Source organism: Carica papaya, chromosome 9, assembly GCF_054855325.1.
Source record: "Carica papaya isolate Zhongbai chromosome 9, ASM5485532v1, whole genome shotgun sequence".
In the NCBI taxonomy this organism is placed as follows: domain Eukaryota; kingdom Viridiplantae; phylum Streptophyta; class Magnoliopsida; order Brassicales; family Caricaceae; genus Carica; species Carica papaya.
In genome coordinates this window covers 18,778,784-18,787,872 of record NC_142317.1, presented here as the reverse complement: position 1 = coordinate 18,787,872, position 9,089 = coordinate 18,778,784, and the positions used below count along the sequence as shown (strand labels likewise).

Sequence of the window (9,089 nt, the reverse complement as noted above, 5' to 3'; positions counted from 1 at the left end):
GAGAACTTTTCTCAATTGGAGAAAATCCCCCATATGAGAAATCATTCATGTGGAAGAAGTCCCTAATGTTGGAGAAATTTTCCCTATTTTTGGTAGGAAATCCCCATGTTGGTTGAAATCTTCCCTAATGGAAGAAACCCCCCTAGTGGGAGAAATCCCCCTAAGTGGGAAAAGTCTCCCATGTGGGAAAAATCCCTTTTACAGGAGAAATATCCCCCAAATGGGTGAGATATCCCCCAAGCGGGAAAAAATTTCTCAAGTAGGAAACCATGATCCCTCGAGTAGGAAAATTTCCCAATGAGGAAAAATTCCTAAGGCGAGAAAAAATCCTTTAAACAAACACTTCCTAGGAAAAATAGCCCTAAGTCCAATGGAAATCCTATAGCAATTCTAATTTTCTTTCTAAGAATCTCCTTACATCTCTTTAAGATAACCTGAGACCTTAAGTATTCTAAAACTCTTTTCTCAGTACCAAAAATCAGCTTAGGAGCCAAAACAAAATAATTCCTGACTAAAATTCTTCCTCCTAATAGTTCCAACATTCCTAAATAAAATTTCGTGAGTGAGGGGTAGGACTTTAAGAGCATATTTTCACATTCAACCATCAGCAGACTTCCTATCTGCATCTCATCAGAGTGGGGCAGTGGAAGTGTGTTGAACTCTAACAACATTGGTATGATTTCTCTCTTCAAACCAAAAAGAGGAAATTGATGGTGTGATAAACTGGTGACTTGTATCTTAATGTCATAGTTAAGAGTAGTCACTTGGAATTCTTGGGAACATGTTGGGTACCTGCGAGAACTAGAACTAAACATAACAATTTGTAACAAAACTAATGACTTAATATACTACTAAAAGAATTCCTAATCACCATCAATACCACAACTCTCTGAGCCAATTACAACCAATTAAATTAAAAAGAAAGTTAGGAAACAAATGAATTAAATTAGAAACCTGAAACCTAAGGCTTAATATGGTTGTAGATGAAACAATACTTCGTTAACCAAACAAATTATTTTCAAGAAAATTTGAATAAAATACCATCAAACCTAATCTCTGAAACAAAGAAACACACCTACAAATGAAATTCCTAAAGCACGTGTTATGATAACAAAACTATTAACATGACATTAGGAAAATATAAAAATAATTAGGTATTAAAGATACCCTTAAACAAAAATATTTTACATATAAGAGTTAAAAAAGAGAATATCACAACCTAAAATATTTTCCTTAAAGAATATGTTATAACCACTCAAATATGTTCACGAATATACCAACAGAGTACATGGATGGTTGTTTATGGGTCATTGCAAATGAAAATTTGGAGGACCAAATTTCTTAAGGGGAAAAACTGTACCAGCCCGAAAATCGAACTCTGAATTTTATTTGCAAAATTCGGGAGAAAATTAGAAAAAAATGTAAAACAAATTAAATTTAAAAGTAATTTATTTGGGAATTAAAATATTATTTAAAAAATTAAAATAAATTAAGAAAATATTTTAATGTATATATATTAAAACTTGTAATTAGTAAAACAAAATAAATTTTAGAAAAATAATTAGGAGATATTAAAATCAATAAAGTAATAAAATTAAATTAGAAAGAAAGTTAGAAAATTAATTGACTTAAAAATTGATTAGAAAATATTAAATTTTGTAAATTAATTAAACTAAATATTACAAAATATATATAAGAACAAAAAAAAAGAAAAAAAACAACAAATTAGAATTAAAAATTCACTATAATGGAAAGAACCAATCAAATAAGAGAGGGTGCATGTGAGATTAAAACATGGGAAAAAAATTAGGAAATGTGAGGCCACATGGCCACCATGCAAATGAATGGGAAGATTCCCTCCCACTCCTAGATTGCCACATCATCTAATTGAACCACCTCATCATCCTTATCCCTTCCCCCATCATATAAATACAAAACAAAACATTTTTCTCTCTCTTTCAATCCATCAAATGAAAGGATAAAAAGAGAAGAAAATAAGAATAAGGAGGAGAGGGAGAGACAAGAGAGGAAGAGAAAGAGAGAGCATTGAGATGATTGGCATGACGGAGGGAACAAAAAGAAGAAAAAGATTTGAGAGGGGACACTGCTAGTGGCCTAACCACCGTGTGGCCGTCCCTCTCATGTAAGTTCTTCTTCCGAACGTCCAAACGTGAGTTCTTTTTCTTCTTTAGTGATTCTCTTCCTAAATAGTTTAGAGTGGCATGCATGATATTTAAAATAAATACATTTTTGGTTTGCTTTATTTTAAATAAAAAGCACATTGATTAATTTACCCATGTATTATCTATCTATTTTATCCATCTCGATCAGCATTACTAATAAGTTGGAAAAAATCCAATGTAGATTTATTTGGGGTAATGAGGAGGGAAGTAGAAAATACCATCTATTAGGTGGGAGCAGGTGAAGAAATTGGTTTGTTAGGGGGGCCTGGCTTTGAGGCCCATTAGGGAGTTAAATTGTGCATTTCAAAAGAAATGGTTATAGAGGCCGTTTGTTGAAGAGGGGAGGATGTGGATGGAGTTATTGAGGTCGAGGTGGGGTAATTGGGAGAAGGAAAGAGGTAGGAGGGGAAGATTTAGAGTGCATGGAATGAGCCTATGGAAGAAAATTTGTGATGACAATGGTTCCTTTATGGATTATGTTAGGTGGCAGCTGTGGAATGAGGGAGATATCAGTTTCTAGCATGATGAGTGGATGAGTTGTTACAAACTTAAAGATTTCTATCCTAGAATTTATGAAATTGCTTGTGATAAAGAGGCCAAGTTGAGGGATAATTGTGTTAAGGTGGGGGAGGGGTGGATTTGGGATGTAAAGATTATTAGAAATTTGCAGGATTGTGAAACTAATGAGTTTTGTAATTTGTTACGGTGCCTTAACAGTAGAAAACTAAATGATACCAGAGATATGAAAGTGGAAACTTGATGAGAGGAAAGGCTTTTGAGTGAGGTCTATGTACATGATACTGTGTAAAAGGGATAACTGCAGTTTAGCAACGGTGCACCCTTCAAATAGATTTGGAAGAGTAGAGCTCCGCCAAGAGTGGCTTTTTTTAATGGAAAGCTGTGAATGACAGCATTTTGACTATCGATACGCTTAAAAAAAGAGGAATCACTATGGTTAACAGATGTTACTTATGCAAATCGGATGAAGAAACTTGTAACCACTAACTGTTACAGTGCTCGGAGACCCATAGCTTATGGATTTCTGTGTTAGGGCTGTTGGGGTTGAATTAGGTTTTGGCTGAGAATGTGAATAGTGAATTATGGTCTTGGGTGGATTTTTGTAAAAAGAATAGGCATTTTTTATTTCTAATTTCACTTACTATTTTTTGGGTTGTGTGGAAGGAAAGGAACGCGAGAGCATTTGAGGACATTGAGACTAACTTTACATTTGTTAAAGATAGATAGATACAGACTTTTGGATCTATTTTGTTAAGTCATGATATCAATGATTAGGAGGATCTTGGGATGGTCATGGACCATTTAATTGATCTGTAACTAGTTGGTGTACTTTGGTGATACCCCCTTAATATCTTTGTGAATAATATTTCTTCTTTTTTCTTTCAAAAAAAAAAGTGAGAGGATGATAAAAATTAAGTTACATCCATATATATATGTATATATATTTATCTATGATATATATATGGTGTATATATATTTATAAATATTGTGCATACGAGATATACATATATAAATTATAATGAATATGTGAAAATAAATTTATTTGCATGAATTTGATATAAATGTATGAAGGGAAACAAAAATATATATATGTAAATATATAAATATATTGTGTATGTATATTTTTCATGCATTATGTATAAATATATATATACATATAATTATGTATAAATAAATGCATGTATGGGTATATATGATTAAAATAATATTTTATATGCATGTATAATCCTTATGTTTTAATACGTATTTATATATGTAAACAATAATGTATGAAGGCATATATATATTTAAATAACAATAATAAATTTTATAATCATAGTCATAAAATTTACAATATGGTCTAAGTTATAAGAGTAGAAGAATATGATAAATAAATAAATTTAGATAAAAAAAGGGTGTACTATAAATATATATATGTATGCATGGTGTATTTGTGTTTAATATAATAATATATGTATGTATAGTTTATATATGGTGTATTTGTGCTTAATATAATAATATATGTATGTATAGTTTATATATATATAAATGAGTTTAAATGATGATAAGTATGATTAACACAATATATAAATATATGTCATAAAAATAAATGATAATGAAGGGAGATTTATATATTTATATATATATATAAGTAATGTTATAAGTTTTATAATTATAATTATATAATTGTATGTTATGATATAAATTTTTAAAAAATAATATGATACATATATAAATATGTCATAATAAATGAATGTGTTATGTGTATATAAATATATAAGCATATGTATGTGTACGTGTATATATATATATGGACGAGAAGAATAAAAAAATTAAAATTTAAGAATTAGGTAAATTATGATAGTTAGTAGAGTTGAATTTAATTGAATATAAAATTACAGAGAATTCAAATTGATTGAATAAATAATTAATAAGAATTAAATTTGATTTGATAAGTAATTGATAAGTAGATTAATTAGCCATAATCTATAGTACATAGGTAAAGGTAATTTAAAATACTAAAAGGAATAAATTTTGGAAATCATTTTGATTTAATAAATATGTAAATAAATTAATAAATTTTGTTATGAATAAAATAGATGATATAAGAAAATAATTTAAGAAAATAGGAAAAGAATATTTGTAATGATTTCTTTTAGAATTGAATAAATAATAGATAAAATAAATTAAAGAAATTATTAATTAATTAAAGCTAGATTAATATAAAATGATAAGAAAGTATTATTTACGAAATTATGTAATTAATCAAATAGACAAAACAAAGAAAAGTTAAATTGAATAATTGCCTTAGTAACTTGAATAGTTGTAGAAATGAGATGAGCATGTAATATGATTGCATGAAACTCTTGGGTTCACCGCTAACCCGAGAGGGTTTAGTTGCTATGCATGTTTTTGCTAATATTTGGATAGTGTTTGGAACTCAAATCAGAATCCTTTAACTCCAAAGTTTGTAAATATATTTAGTAGCTATCCCAAAGCCACATTCGCATGTTTTTAAAAATGTTTTCAAATGAAAACCTAATTAAGTTTGGAGTAAGGTTTATAAAATTAAGGAATCAACATTGATAATCAAGTAGTTGGAAGAAATAGGAAAATGGTGATACTCAATGTTTTAATTTGTCATTTGCTTGTGGCTTGATTGTTGAATGAAGATTGCATGTTTTAAATACTGTATAATAGTTAATGATATGATGAGTTAAATAGTTTGAGTAGAATATTAATAATAATGCATATTCACCAATAAAATTATGAACACATAAAATAACTCTCACAAATAAAATAAAATCAACAAAAAAATACACATTCCTCTACCTTGGCGGATGAAGCCAAGAGAGGAAGCAGATTTGAACAATTGGCACGATGTGCAACGATCCTGCAGAGGAGAGAAGTGTGCGATGTGTGCAGTCGGAAAGAAGGGACTTCGGGTGTGGCAGTTTCGCAGAACAGAGGAATCCAATGCGGTGGCAATGGTGGACATGGCAGGGGAAAGAGGAAACAACCAAAGGGAAGAAGAGGGAAAAAAAAAAGAAGTAGAAAAAAGAGAAACAAAGAAAAACAAAGAAAAGAGAAAAAAAGAAAAAAAAAAGAAAAAAAGAATAAAAGAAAAGAAAATAAAAGAAAATGAAAAAAAAAAAAGAAAAAAAAAAATGGAAAAAAAGGGAAAAAAAAAGAGATGAAAAAGAAAAAAAGGAAAAGAAACAAAAAAAAAAGAGAGAAGGAAAAAAAAAGAGAAGAAAAAGGCAGGGCATGGCTTGATCTACTGTTGGATCGAGCGGAGGTGCGTACTAATCACGGTGGCACGTACGGTAGTGCGTGACTATTCCGGTGACGCACATGGTGGTGTGTGGTGGCTCCAGTATTCGGGGACCCCAAATTTGAAGGTAAAATCATTTGCCTTTTATTTCGTAGCATTTCGATTGTGAACGAGGAAAACATTGGAGCGGTAGACGAGAGGTGGAGAGAATTGCAACCTGATACCATTTTGGGTTACCGTGTTGATGACCATGGGGTTCATGCTAAGCCAACCGCTTCCTACAACGAAGCGGGATGTATCTCTTTTTGGAATCCCAAACTCGTTGAAGGTAAATTCTGAAAAACCCATATATTTGTGTTAATTCATTAAGTTAGATTTAGAATTGATTTTAGGTAAGTTGAGTAATTAGACTTAGAAATCTATGTGAGTTATTAGTAATTATAAAATTATTTCAATAAAAAGAAAGGTATCTAATAATCGATATATAGCTTCACGTAGGCCATGGAATTGGGGAGAGCGTAAAGGAGCGTAAATCGATGCCTTAGTCATCCGAGAAGGTAAGTATATCTAGTAGCTATCCCGAAGCCACATTTGCATGTTTTCAAAAATGTTTTCGAGCAAAAACCTAACTAAGTTTTAAGTAAGGTTTATAAAATTGAGGAATCAGGATTGATAATCAAGTAAGTGAAAGAAATTGAAAAATGGTGATACTGAATATTTTGCTTGTTGCTTGATTGTTGAATGAATATTGCATGTTTTAAATACTATATGGTTGATGGTTGATGGTTGATGGTATGATGAATAGTCTGAGTAAAAAATTAATAATAGTGCAAATTCACCAATAAGATCATGAACATATAAAATGACTCTAACAAATAAAATAAGATTAACAAAAAAAATACATATTCTTATATCAAATTAGGGATTCTAAATAAAACTAATAAAACTAAAAACTAAAAATAATTAAAACATTAAAACATGAATAATAAACAAAATGATAACTAAATAAATTACAATAAACAGAAAAGTGTATGATTAAAGGGAGTTAGTGAGTTCTATAAGGATGAAAAAAAGACAAATTGAGAGAATTAAAATAGTGTGAGATATAGAGTATGGTTAACTAAGAAAGTGTACAAAGTCTCTAGAAAATATAATTAGTTTGTTAGAAAAAAAAAATAAATAATATTAATCTTAACTAGAATAATAAGAAAAATAAAACAAAACAAAAACTTGGAAGAAGCAAAAATTTAGAGATAACCAGTTTAAGATTGATAATGCTGAAATTCAGCGGTATGGTGAACCTTATCCTTGGGTGGATGAAAATCCTTTTAGACATGGTTGGAGTGTGTGTTATGTTTTGGGTCACTTGGCAAGGAACTGTTTTGACCATCGTGTGTGTTTTGGTTGTATGTCCATCCCCTTGTGATAGTGGGAATCCTGATCCCATAGTGGTACCAATTGAATAACAGATACACCCATTATATCTCAAAAAAAATTCTAAAACTTTAATAACTTTAATTTGATGATTTGTGTTAGAGCAAATCGAGAATCGGGGATACCCGTTGAGGGGTTACGGATGTCTCGATTTGGCTATAAATTTGTAAGAAACTCTGATATGTTGATTTGTGGGATAAATATGGATTAGAGAGAAACTGATAGATGAGTATGGTTTTGGAAATAGATGTGATGTGATAATAGTGTGCGATATGAGTAGTTACAATTAGGGAATTATGAAAGGAAAGAAATTAGGGGGATAATGAGGAAATAATGAGAAAGATGAATTTTGAGAGATAACTAGTAAAGGAGAATAACGGGGAAAAGGGTAGATAAAAAGGAAGGTAAGGGGAACAATGAGAGATGAAATAGGAAATGAAATATATCTGCATTTCATGGTTTTCAAATATAAAGGGAAAGAAAATTTTTACATTTCTGATTGACTGTATGCAGGTATGTCGCATGCCTAGGGTATTGTCTATTCGATATACTTACTGAGCCCGTTGTTTTTCTCATTCCATTCAAATTCTAATTTTTTTCAAATAAAGTCGATGGAGATAATTTATAGAGCCAAAATTGGAATTTCATGTTTAGTTTTCATTTGGTGAGTTTTAATCTAGTTGTGGACTCTACAGTTTTCGATAACTTCATAACGTAAATTATGTTACATGTTGTACAAGGGATAAATAGCTTCTGTTATACTTTTATTTTAAAATTTTATGTTGTATCTTCTTGTTCAGTTGTGTTTGGCGGTATGGTTTCTCGTTGGGGAACTGCAGGCCGTCACAAAGAATTAGGAAAGAAAAATTAATAAAAATTGGAAAAAAATGGAAATTTGTAAAAGTTAAATTAGTAAATGGTTAAGTGTAATATGAAATGGAAATTGGGTAAGGTAATTGTGATAGTGGCATTAAAATAAAAATAAAAATAAAAATAAAACTAAAGTAAAATTTAAATTTAGATAAAATAAATATTTAAATTAATAAAAAAGGAATATAATTAAAAATCTAAGTAAACAAAATAACATGATTTACTATAATAATCTAAATAATCATTGAAGTAATTAAATTATAATAATTTTACATATTAGTAAAATAAATAAGGAATAAAAAAAATATTAAATTTAAGAAATTATTAAAGGGTCTAAAGCACAAATAACATAGTATCCAATTAAATCCGGTTCATTGATTTCATGGGAGGGATATTGAGGTTAATAAGGGAGTCACTAGGTTTTGGGTATGATTTTGAGTTCCATTTTGGAACCAAGTTCAGTGGTATGAGGACTTTTAAATTTATTGCTATTCATGATCCTCAGACTCAAGAACATGGACTATGGCAACCAAAGTGATAACTGATTGATGACGATCGGAGAGTACTAAGTGAATTGTATGTATTTATACACATCTTTATTGATCAATTAACAGACAACATAATGTGAGGAAAAAAAATGTTGACTATGAGCTATGGAAGAGAGAAATAATTAACTATTTGAATAGAAAAATTTACAAGAGGATGAATTTTTTATTTTTAAGATTTAATAGACCATGCGCTGAAATAATTTTTTTTATATAAAATTACTTTTTAAAATTTCATACGAGGTCAGTAATAAGTTAAAGCTAACTCAAAAAACTTACAAATAC

At 29.7% G+C, this 9,089-nt stretch overlaps 1 long non-coding RNA gene across 2 annotated transcripts; it reads left to right on the top strand.

Moving 5' to 3' along the window:
* The first annotated feature begins 1,874 nt into the window (after positions 1-1,874).
* On the top strand, positions 1,875-8,182 carry LOC148240145 (uncharacterized). 2 transcript variants are annotated; one of them, XR_015816311.1, is made up of 2 exons: positions 1,875-6,283; positions 6,454-8,182. It is a non-coding gene; the product is annotated as an uncharacterized LOC148240145 (long non-coding RNA). The 2 variants fall into 2 exon arrangements; XR_015816310.1 differs by having other exon boundaries at positions 6,444-8,182.
* The last annotated feature ends 907 nt before the right edge of the window (positions 8,183-9,089 follow it).